Source organism: Delphinapterus leucas, chromosome 4 (genome assembly GCF_059928025.1).
Source record: "Delphinapterus leucas isolate spDelLeu-1000000601 "Yukka" chromosome 4, BTC_Dleu_Yukka2, whole genome shotgun sequence".
Taxonomy (NCBI): domain Eukaryota; kingdom Metazoa; phylum Chordata; class Mammalia; order Artiodactyla; family Monodontidae; genus Delphinapterus; species Delphinapterus leucas.
Genome location: NC_143132.1, coordinates 141597012 through 141609335, shown reverse-complemented (window position 1 = coordinate 141609335; position 12324 = coordinate 141597012). Strand labels below are relative to the sequence as shown.

General features: G+C 40.7%; 1 protein-coding gene across 9 annotated transcripts in view; it reads left to right on the top strand.

Moving 5' to 3' along the window:
• Positions 1-1737: 1737 nt before the first annotated feature.
• TBC1D5 (TBC1 domain family member 5) overlaps positions 1738-12324 on the top strand; it is a 536700-nt gene continuing 526113 nt past the window's right edge. For 3 of the 9 annotated variants that reach the window (XM_089911189.1, XM_089911188.1, XM_089911185.1), the window contains exon 1: positions 1738-1960. The gene's annotated coding sequence lies outside the window, so the exon portion shown is untranslated. The remainder of the gene's footprint in view (positions 1961-12324) is intronic. The other 6 variants (XM_089911182.1, XM_089911184.1, XM_089911183.1 and 3 more) reach the window with 4 other exon arrangements.

Below are 12324 nucleotides of genomic sequence, written 5' to 3'. Positions count from 1 at the left end.
CTGTTCTTTTCTGTAAGCCATTTCCCAGAACACAAACTGGTGCGGGGATTTCTTAATAGTCTTCACTTTCCATGAGTACGGGCTCTGGTAAATTTCAGTGTAGTCACTGCAAAGCCTTTCTTTAAGGCCTAGGCCTGGAATTGGCACAGATTTGTGTGTGTGTGCGTGTGCCATATTCTATTGTTTAAAGCCGTGACAGGTCCAGCCCAGATTCAAGGGGAGAGATTACACAAGAGCATGACTTCTGTGGAGGCATGGTTCATCGTGGGCCACCAAAATAATGGCGTCCCACAGATTCTGAACCTTGGACTAGATACTTAGAGTGGAATGCTACTAGCATACCTGAGGTGGTAGCTGAAATTATTGGGTGGAATCAATCCATGGGTGTATCCATTGGTAAGTGCAGAAAAGAGCCCACCAACAATGCAAACACACGAGAGCTGGGTTGTGATTTTCCTTTTTCTCAGAAGCCCTTGTTAACACTGTTTCTTGATCAACATTTATCCCAACATTTTCCTGGGTTTCTGTTGCTAGTTCTATTTCTTGAACATCTTCATCTCAATATTCACTAGTTTAACAGTAATGATGACTGGTCTAGCCAGAGCTACCAGTTAGTACGTTTTTACATTTTAATTAGTTTTTCCCGATTAAATCTGGCACGAGGCACTCACTTAACCTGTCCTGCTTCTGCAACAAAAAGGGCCCGCAGAAAGTGAGGGAATCCTCCCGTGCAGGGGAGGGTTTGTTTGTGAACAAAGGTGTCCCACGCAGGGACCTTCCTCTGAAACTAGCTAACCTTTGGAAATTTGACCTTTCTCGGCCTTCGTTTCCTTTTTCTGGACTCAACAGTATCAATTTCCGTTGGGCTCTTTGTGAAGACAGGTTAACAAAAGACCATAAATCTTTTTAACTAGGTGAAGCATTTACCACTCTAATTAGCATTACCATTCATTCAAAGGCTTTCATATTGGCGAAACAAGCGAAAGCGGCACCGCGCTGTTTAAATCATGATTAAGCAGAGGTGGAGGCCAAGGCACAGCATTTAGGCAGATCTGCATTCGGATAGTCAGTCAGTCATCCGACCTTTGCCGAGATACCATAATGCTAAAGACATACTGCCCTAGGTTATGAGGTAACATAAAATACAAGCCTAGTACTGTGGTTTGTAAAAAATAACTGTTATGTATTATTTCTCCACGAATTATACTTAAGTAGGTATGCACAAAATGCTAGTGACTCCCACAAACTAGAGTGGGGTACGTTTCACAGCGGAAGTGACATATTGGTTGGGTCTTGAAGCAGGAATAGGAGTCCACTCAGCTGCAACAAGGAAATGTAAATTCTTAGGCAGGAGGGCCAGCCCCTCAGAAGGTCTCACTCTGGGAAGGTAGTGGTGGTGAGTGTGAGGGTCTAAGTCCCGGGCAGAGTCCCAGCCTCCAGCTGCGCGCTGGCGGAGAGCGGGTGTGGAGGGGAGAGAGGGAAAGGGGAAGGAATGGAAAGTGGGGGGGGAAAAAAAAAAAAAAAAAAAAAAAAAAAAGGCCATTCTGCGCATGCGCTCTAGCGGCAGCGGAGGAGGGCTCGGCCCGCGGCTCCCTCTCCGCCTCGCGCCTCGCGGGGCCCCACAGGCCCGGCCCCGAGAGCAAGCGCGTCGCGCCCGCGCAGTCTCCGGGCCCCGGCGGGCGCCTGCGCACCAGCGTCCTGGGCGCGCGAGCCGCGGGGTTATTAGAGGTGGAGCGCGGGGAGGGCGCGAGGCAGGAGGCGGCCGCCGTTACGGCGCGGGCGTGGTCACGTGGCCGCTGGTCACCGCCGCCGCCAGCCCCTCCTGGCCTGTTCTCTCTCTGGTCGGGTCCGGCCTGGCCGGCACCACGAGCGCCCAGCAGAGACTGAGGGAGAGAGAAAGAGGAGGGTAGGAGGAGGAGGATTCAGGGAGTAGGAGCTGGGGAGCCCTTCTGCGCCACAGGTAAAACAAAATAATGATGATAATCGTAAAGCAGCCCGGGCCCCCTGAGCGCCTCCGCCTTCCTCCAGTGCAGTCCCCACATGCAGACGCTCCCGCCCCGGTCTCCCCTCAGCCTCTCAGGACGAGTCCCGCCTCCCCTTGCTCCGCCGCCGCCTCCCTGGCAGGCCTGTGGTGCCGCCGCCGCCGCGGACGGGGACTCGCAGCGCTCTCCGCGTGTGCGCATCCCGGGCGGGCCGGGGCTGGGTGGCGGGAGAGTAGGCTCTTTCGCTCCGGGGCGGCGGGGCCGGGGAGCTGTTCCCCAGCCTGCTGCCTGCCTGCCCTTTGGGGTCCCGGCCGCAGGGCCCCCTGCAGCGAGAAGGCAGAGCCTGGTGGCCGGACCCGGGCTCCACTTCCTACTTGGTAGATTTCCCTGTTCCTTTCAGCCCCGGGCAGCACGCTTCCTTTGCGGGCCGGAAGCCAAAGGACCCGGAATCCCCAAATGTTTTAAAGTGCAGCCTTGAGAAGAGAAAAAAGCCTTTCAGTTTTCAAGATGGAAACGTGATCTTGTTTGAGTACGACTTGAGTTTTTTCACCTATAGGAACATGCAAGTTGAGGCCTTTCAGGATATGAGAAAACTTTGCAGAGGATGAACGTTGATTTTTTTTTTTTTAAGGGCTCACCGCCTCCTCCCGCCCCCCCCCCCGCCGTTTCCTGGAAAAAGGAGCACCAACCTCCAAAACAATTTCCTGATTCTACAAGTGACCTAGAGTTTGTTCAGTAGCTGTTAAGTAGTTTTATTTCCAGGATATGATTTATGTTTAAAATTCACATCTTTTAGATTTTTTTCTGAATAATTATCCGGAAAGAGTTTCACTTGTCACCATCGAATTCTGACTCCCCAAATTTTAGAATGCAGGTTGCACACCTTTGGGCCGGATTGCGCTGAAATTTCTAGACCCAGTCATTCTTTTGTATTCTTTGTACCACAAAATATAGCCCCAATATATGATTATGTAGTCCCTATATATTATGAGCGTGCGCTGTTACACTGTTGAAAGTAAACCTTTGAGCACCTTTGATATCAGTGATAAATTCATTTATGTGTTGGTTAATACTCTTAAGGAGCTTTTCTGATTCTACGTCTTGGTAGTTTTCACATCTTATCTCTAAATTCAGTTGTAAACGAGCATTTTTAATTTTTACAGCTATCTGCAGTAGAGTCCTGTAGAGCAGTTCTTAAACTTCAGTGTGCCTAGGAATCCCTTGGGGCTCCTGTTTAAATATAAAAATTCTGATTCAGTAGATCTGTGATGCAGCTTGGTATTCTTTATTTCTTATAAGCGCCTACCTGCGGCTGGAGGAGGAACCGTTCTTGAGTAGCAAGGATGTAGATTACTTGTTTGCCAAGAAATAAAGTGTATCAATGAACAAGTGCGTTTTAATAATTCACGTTTGGTGTAGAGGTGGCTTGAGATAAGAGACACATGGCAGGATGAACTGAGAGAGCTTGCCTAAGGGAAATCCCTTATGCAGAGTAAGCCAAGTCCAGGTCCCAGGGGAGGTGATAGCGGAACTGGGAGAACTCCCTCAACTAGGAAGAGTGCAGGTATCACGTGTGCACGCTGTGTGGTGCCTACATCACTTGGCCTGCGAATATTCCATGGAAGCTTGGTGTACTTCTAATTGAAGGACTTGCTCAGCAATGGGTAGTTGGATTTTTATCAACATAAAGGCTATGCATCATACTCTTGAAAGTTTCTTTTATTGGTGAACGTATTGAGTGTGTTGCTCTTTCTGTCACCCGTTCAACTGCAGCCTCAGTTGAGTAGTGCATTCCGGAGCCTTGGAAGCAAACTTGTAAACAATATAGGGTCTCCACCTATCGATTTTTTTCCTAAATTTTAAAAAATGTAAATTGAAAAGTTTACGTTTAAAAAAAGTAAGTTGAAAAGTGTCACACGTAACTTCATATAGTCATACTTTATATACATAAAAGTGGTTGTGCTTAAGTTTTGAAGAAGTTTATGGCAGTAGAACATCAACTATTTTTAGCACCGTAAATTTTATAGTCTTCATTCTAGTTCTTCACCATTGTTTTTCATGTTAAATAATATTATGACAGTACTTTTTTTCTTCCAGTTTGAGATATAATTGATGTATAGCACTCTATGTAAGTTTAAGGTGTGGAGCATAATGATTTGGCTTACATCATGAAATGATTATTATGATAAGTTTAGTGAACATCCATTATCTCATATAGATATTAAATAGAAAAAAATTTTTTTCCTTGTGATGAGAACTCTTAGGATTTAACAACTTTTTAACAACTCTTAACTTTCATACGCAACGTAAAACAGTGTTAATTATGTTTATCATGTTGTATGTTATATCCCTTGTACTTATTTATCTCATAACTGGAAGTTTGTACCTTTCGTCTGCCTTCATCCAACTCCCCCTCCCTCCACCCCTAGCTCTGTTAACGGCAAATTTGATCTCTTTTTCTTTTTATACTTATTTATGTATTTATTTATTTATATATTTATTTAACATCTTTATTGGAGTATAATTGCTTTACAATGGTGTGTTAGTTTCTGCTGTATAACAAAGTGAATTAGCTATATGTATACATAATCCCCATATCTCTTCCCTCTTGTGTCTCCCTCCCTCCCACCCTCCCTATCCCACCCCTCTAGGTGGTCACAGAACACAGAGCTGATCTCCCTGTGCTATGTGGCTGCTTCCCACTAGCTAGCTATTTTACATTTGGTAGTGTGTATATGTCCGTGCCACTCTCTCACTTCATCCCAGCTTATCCTTCCCCCTCCCCATGTCCTCTACATCTGCGTCTTTATTCCTGTCCTGACCCTAGGTTCTTCAGAGCCATTGTTTTTTTTTTTTTGATTCCATATATGTGTGTTAGCATATGGTATTTGTTTTTCTCTTTCTGACTTACTTCACTCTGTATGATAGTCTCTAGGTCCTGATCTCTTTTTCTGTGAGTTAGTTTTTGAAGTATAATTGACCCACAACACTGTTATTTCCTATTACACAACATCTAGTTAAAGTTTATCAGCCTACAAAGCTATTACATAGTTACTGACTATATTCCACACACTGTACATGTTATACCTGTGATTCATTTATTTTGCAACTGGAAATTTGTACCTTTTAATCCCCCTCACCTATTTCATTCCACCTCCCACCTCTCTCGCAACCACCTATTTGTTCTCTCTATATATAACTGTTTTGATTTTGTTATGTTTGTTCATTTGTTTTTTAGGTTTCACATGTAAGTGAAATCATACGGTATTTGTCTTTCTCTCTCTGACTCATTTCACTTAGCATAATACCTTATAGGTCCATCCATGTTGTTGCAAATGGAAAGATTTCATTCTTTTTTATGGCTGAGTAATATTGCATTTTGTGTGTGTGTGTGTGTGTATGTATGTATGTATACACCCCCCCCCCCACATCTTCTTTATCCATTCATCTATTGATGGGCACTTAGGTTGCTTCCATATCTTGGCTATTGTAAATAATGTTGCAATAAGTGTAGAGGTGCATCTAGTTTTTCTAATTAGTGTTTTTGTTTTCTTCATATAAATACCCAGGAGTGGCATTGCTGGAACTTTGGTAATTTTATTTTTAATTTTTTGAGAACTCTCAATACTGTTTTCCATAGTGGCTGCACCGATTCACATTCCCACCAATAGTGCACAAGGGTTCCCCTTTTTTCCACATCCTCACCAACACTTGTTATTTGTTGTCTTGTTGATAATAGCTATTCTGACAGGTGTGAGGTGATATCTCAATGGGGTTTTGATTTGCATTTCCCTGATGATTAGTGATGTTGAGCATCTTTTCATTTGCCTGTTGGCTATATATTCTTTGGAAAAACGTCTGTTGAGATCCTCTGCACATTTTTCAATCAGGTTGTTTGTTTTTTAATGTTGAATTGTATGGGTTCTTTTTATATTTTTGATATTAACCCTTTATCAGATACATGATTTGGAAATAGCTTCTCCCATTCAGTAGGCAGCCTTTTCATTTTATTAATCATTTCTATTGCTGTGCAAAAGTTTTTAAGTTTGATGTAGTCCCATTTGTTAATTTTTACTTTTGTTTTCTTTGCCTGAGGAGACATATCCAAAAAAATATTACTAAGACTGATGTCAAAGAGCTTACGACTTAGGTGTTCTTTAAGAAGTTTTATGGTTTCAGGTCTTACGTTTAAGTCATTAATCCATTTTGAATGTATTTTTCTGCATGGTGTGAGAGAGTAGTCCAGCTTGATTCTTTTGCATGTAGCTGTTCAGTTTCCCCAACATCATTTATTGAAGAGGCTGTCTTTTCCCCATTGTATATTCTTGCCTCCTTTGTTGTAGATTAATTGCTCATGTAAGTATGGGTTCATTTCTGGGCTCTTTATTTTGTTCCATTAATGTTTGTGTCTGTTTTTGTGACAGTACCGTCCTGTTTTGATTAATGTAGCTTAGTAATATAGTTTGAAATCAGAGAGCGTGATACCTCCAGCTCTGTTCTTCTTTCTCAAGATTATTTTGGCTATTTGGGTTTTTTTTATGTTTCCATCCAAATATTAGAATTATTCTACTTCTGTGAAAAATGCCCCTGGTATTTTGATAGGGATTGCATTGAATCTGCAGGTTGCCTTGGGTAGCATGGCCATTTTAACAATATTACTTCCTCCAGTCCATGAACACAATATATCTATCTGTGTTGTCTTTGATTTCTTTCATCAGTATCTGATAGTTTTCTGAGTCTAGATCTCTTACTTCCTTAGGTTTATTCCTAGATATTTTATTCTTTTTGATGTGATTATAAATGTGCTTAATTTATTATTTAATTTTTCTTTCTGATAGTTTGTTAATATATAGAAATGCAGTAGATTTCTGTATATTAATTTTGTATTCTGCGACTTTACCAAATCCTTGATGAGTTCTAGTAGTTCTTTGGCGGCATCTTTAGGATTTTCTATGGATAGTGTCATGTCATCTGCAGACAGTGACAGCTTTACTTTTTCCTTTCTAATTTGGATTCCTTTTATTTTGTTTTTCTTGTCTGATAGTTGTGGCTAGGACTTCCAATACTACGTTGAATAAAAGTTCCAGTACTATGTTGAATGAAAGTGTTGAGAGTGGGCATCCTTGTCTTGTTCCTGATCTTAGAGGAAATGCTTTCTTCACTGTTGAGTGTGATGTTGGCTGTGGGCTTGTCATATATGGCCTTTATTATGTTGACGTATGTTCCCTCTCTACCCACTTTTCTGAGAGCTTTTATCATAAATGGATGCTGAATTTTGTCACAAGCCTTTTCTGGACCTATTGAGATGATTGTATGATTTTTGTACTTCAGTTTGTTAATGTGGCATATCACATTAATGGATTTGCAGATATTGAACCATCTTTGCATTCCTGGAAGAAATTCCTCTTGATCATGGTGTATGGTCCTTTTAACGTATTGTTGGATTTGATTTGCTAATATTTTGTTGAGGATTTTTGCATGTATGTTCATCAGTGATATTGGTCTGTAATTTTCTTTTTTTGTATATCTTTGACTGACTTTGGCATCAGAGTGATGCTGGCTTCATAGAATGGGTTTGGAAGTGTTCCTTCCTCTGCAATTTTTTGGAATAGTTTGAGAAGGATAGGTGTTAACTCCTCTCTGAGTTTTTGGAAGAATTAATCTGTGAAGCCATCTGGTCCTTGGACTTTTGTTTGTTGGAAGTTTTTTAAATTACCGATTCAACTTCATTACTGCTAATTGGTCTGTTCATATTTTCTGTTTCTTCTTGGTTCAGTCTTAGGAGACTGTACCTTTCTAAGAATTTGTCCATTTCTTCTAGGTTGTCCATTTATTGGTATACAGTTGTTCATAGTAATCTCTTATGATCCTTTTTATTTCTGTGGTGTCATTTGTAACTTCTTTTTTATTTCTGGTTTCCATTTGCATGGAGTACCTTTTTTCATCCCCCTAACTTTTAGTCTGTGTGTGTCTTTACATGTGAAGTGAGTCTCTTTTTAGGTAACATATATATGGGTCTTATTTTGTATCCATTCAGCCACTCTTTGTCTTTTGATTGGAGCGTTCAGTCCATTTACATTTAAAGTAATTATTGATAGGTGTGTACTTACTGCCGTTTTGTAATTGTTTTCTGGTTATTTTCATAATTTATTTGTTCCTTTTTTCTCCTTTTGATTTGGTGACTGTCTTTAGTGTTATTTTTGGATTCCTTTCTCTTTTTTGCATGTGTATTTAGTATAGATTTTTGGTTTGTGATTAACATGAGGTATATGTGTGTGTATATGTGTATATATATATATATACATGTTCATCATATATACCTATATCTGTATATCTGTATAGTTATGATTGTTTTAAGTTGATGATCTTTTAGGTTCAAATGTGTTTTAACAACTGTGCATTTTTAACCCCTTCCCCCAGTTTACTGTTTTTGACATCATATTTTACATCTGTTTATTTTGTGTATCCCTTAACTATTTGTTGTGGATGTTTTTACAAGTTTTGTCCTTTTACTTTTCTACTAGCTTTATAAGTGGTTGATTGACTACTGTATATTTGCCTTTACCAACGAGTGTTCCTTTTGTAATTTTCATATTTCTAGTTGTGGCCCTTTATTTTTCGCTTAGACAAGTCCTTTTAACATTTCTTGTAAAGCCAGTTTAGTGAGGTTGAGCTCCTTTAGCTTTTGCTTGCCTGTAAAACTTTTGATCTCTCCATCAAATCTGAATGAAAGCTTTGGAAGAGTGTTGATGGTAGGTTTTTTCCTTTCATCATTTTAACTGTTTATATTGTGCCATTTCTTCCCAGCCTGCAATATTTCTGCTGAAAAGTCAGCTTATAGCCTTATCAGATTTTTCTCATATGTAACTTGTTGCTTTTTCCTTGCTGCTTTTAATATTCTCTCTTGATTTTTAATTTTTGCCATTTTAGATACAGTGTGTCTTGGTTTGATCCTCTTTGGGTTGATGCTGCTTAGGATTCTCTGTGCTTCCCGGACCTGGATGTCTGTTTCCTTTCCCAGGTTAGAGAAGGTTTTGGCTATTATGTTTTCAAATATGTTATTTGCCCCTTTCTCTCTTCTCCACCTGGGACCCCTTTAATGTGAATGTTAGTACACTTGATGTTGTCCCAGAGGTCTCTTAAACTGTCCTCACTTCTTTTTATTTTTTCTTTTTTCTGTTCAGCTTCAGTGATTTCCACTACTCTGTCTTCTAGCTCACTGATCTGTTTCTCTGTATCATTTAGTCTACTGTTGATTCCTTCTAGTGTATTTTTCATTTCAGTTATTGTATTCTTCATCTGTGTTTGGTTCTTCTTTATATTTTCCAACTCTTTGTTAAAAACTTCTAACTTCTCATTCTGTTTATTTAGTCTTATCTGGAGTTATTTGATCATCTTTATGATCACTACTTTGAACTTTTTTTGGGTAGGCTGCTTATCCTCACTTCAGTTAGTTCTTCTTCTGGGGTCTTATTTTGTTCCTTTGTTCAAAATATATTCTGCTGTCATCTTATTTTGCCTAGTTTGCTATTTTTATTTCTGTGTATCTGGTAGGTTGGTTACATTTCATGATCTTGAGAAGAGGTCTTTTGTAGGAGACATCCTATGTTTACCAGCAGTGCACTCCCCTCTAGTCACCAGAACTGTATGTTCTAGGGGCCACCTGTGTGGGCTGTGTGGGTCCTTCTGTTGTGGCAGGCTGACTGCTATTGGTGGTCTGGTAGGTATGGCTGGCCTCTGGTCTCGTTGGTGGGACTGGGTCATGAGGCAGCTGGATGTGGGTTCCTGGGGGGTCCCGCAGCTAGTGCTGATTGGCAGGTGGGCAGAGCTGGGTTCTGGGGTGGGTGTAGGTCCAGGGGGTCCTAGCTCTAGAGTCTGTTTGCTGGTGGGCAGGGCCAGTCCCTGACATGGCTAGCTGTGGTGTCTGAGGTGTTTCAGGGCTGCTGTTGGCCCTGGTGAGTGAGGCTGGATTGCAGGGTGGCTGGCTGAGGGGTCCAGGGTGTCTTGGAGCTTGGGTCAACCTGCTGATGGGTGGGGTTGGGGCCCAGGGGCTCCTGGGACTAGTCCCGGGCTGCTGATGAATGGAGCCAGGTTCCAGGTTCTCTGGCTGCAGGGCCTTGGGGGTCCTAGAGCTGGTGTCTGCCTGCTGGTTGGGCTGGGAGTGGTTCCTGACACATCTGTCTGTGGCTTCTGGGTTGTCCTGAAGCTGATGTTGGCCTGCTGGTGGGTGCGGTTGGTGCCCATCCAGTGGTGGGTGAGTCCGGGTCCTGGGGCTAGTGCCAGCCCACCTGTGGGCGGATTCGTGTATGACAGTACTTTTGAAGCACTTACTAGGTGCCAGGCACTGTTCTAAGCACTTTATGTATCTTAATTCATTTAATCCTCACACCAACCTCGAAGGAAACTGAAGCAGAGAGGGTAAAAGTCACATGCCAGCACAGAGCTGGGATTCAGGCTGACTCTAGAGTCCATGCTTTAAAGAGTCTTCTCTTTGTTGTGTTTTGGAAGAAAATAAATGAATGATAACTCTTTTAAATCCCCTTTTCCTAGTACTGTTGAGAATTATGAGCTTGACTTTCATTTAAAAATTCAAATTTCTCATTCTTTTTTTTTTTTTAATTTCCCCCATTTTATCCCACTTCAAAATGAAGAATTGCCTCAATGATTGTAATCTTTTCTGAATAAGACATTGAAATTTGCAGTGGTTTATTTTGTTTGCACTTGTTTGCTGGACTGGTCTCTAAGTTTGTATGTCACTGTTAAAAGTGAAAGTGGTGTCTGTTTCCTTTTGAACCTGCAGGTTTTGAGGCCTTCATTTCTTGCCTATGACTGTCTCCCCTCCCCTGTATGCGTACATGTTAGATTTATTTAAGTTTGTTATTCTAACATTTAGGATTTTGAGGGGGATTGACTGGGTTACTGACTTTTTATTTGGCTAGTAACGACAATAAGAAACTAAACATTGGTCATTATTATCATATTTAATTCTGAGAAGGTAAGAATGACAGCCTTAGAATGAAGAATGGTATTTTAAGTTGAATAAATTGTGTTTCATAAGAATATATATGTCATCTGTCCCCCACCGCTTTCTGTCTCAGACCTCTGAAAACTTTGTCCCACATCAGCCCAGTCTGAGGAATGGTGCTTGTACACCTGGTCTAAAACATTTCTCTTAACGTGGACAGATCATTAAAATGGCAGTGCTATAGAGTTTGTGTACTAGAACTTGAGAACTGAAAGGTTGTGAATGGGGGCAGTTGTGGGAGGGGAAGGAGATGGGGGAGGGCCAGGGGCTAATTCCAGTGGCATTAATTTTCTATTAACTGGGATAATAGTAAGTTTGAGAAGGAGGTCAATATAACAGCAAATCTGTGTTGTAAATGTTTTCTCCATGCTTGTCCTTTACTGTGATGTCTCATAATGCCATGCTGGCCAGTTATTTAGCCTCACAGTGCCTCACTTTTCTCATCTTTAAAATGAGGATAGTAATAGAAACTACCTCACAAAGTTGTTTTGAGGATTAAATGATTATATGTGTATGTATACGTGTGTATATACACATAAACACATGTAATATATGTATTATACCTATGCTGTTCTTATTACGTTATATGTAAATGTTACATACACGTGTGTGTGTGTGTGTGCGTGTATATGTATATATATATATGACGTACATGTAGATAAACAGTTGTCCCTTGGTATTGGCAGGGGATTTGTTCCAGGACCCCTGTGGATACCAAAATCTGTGGATGCTCAAGTCCCTTATAGAAGATGGCATAATATTTGCATATAGTATACACACATCCTTAAGCATACTTTAGATCATCTCTAGATTACTTATAATACCTAATGCAGTGTAAGTACTATGTAAATGGTTGCCGGAGCCTGGCAAATTCAAGTTTTGTTTTTGTGGACTTTTTGGAATTTTATTTTTTTTCCCCCGAATATCTTTGATTCATGATTGATTGAATCTGCAGATGTGAAACCAGAGTATATGGAGGGCTGACTGTATATATACATACAATACTTAGATAGTATCTGGTACATAGCTAATGCTACCATCTAAGTGTTAGATATTATGTTCTGCTATGGATAATCTGCAGTGGTTGGTCATATCCACATATTCAAGACTGACTATATTTGAATGAACTTAATGGAAATCGTACATTTATTTGGTATAAGGCTGTATGGCCAAGAAAACAGAAAGTTTGTGCTGTTTTGGATGAAAATACAAGATTGGTATAGTAATGATTTTATCCCTTTGGAGATTTAAATATGAATAAATATGGTTTGGCAGCTCAGATCTTTCAAAACAAGGAAGTAAGGCTGTAGAAACAAT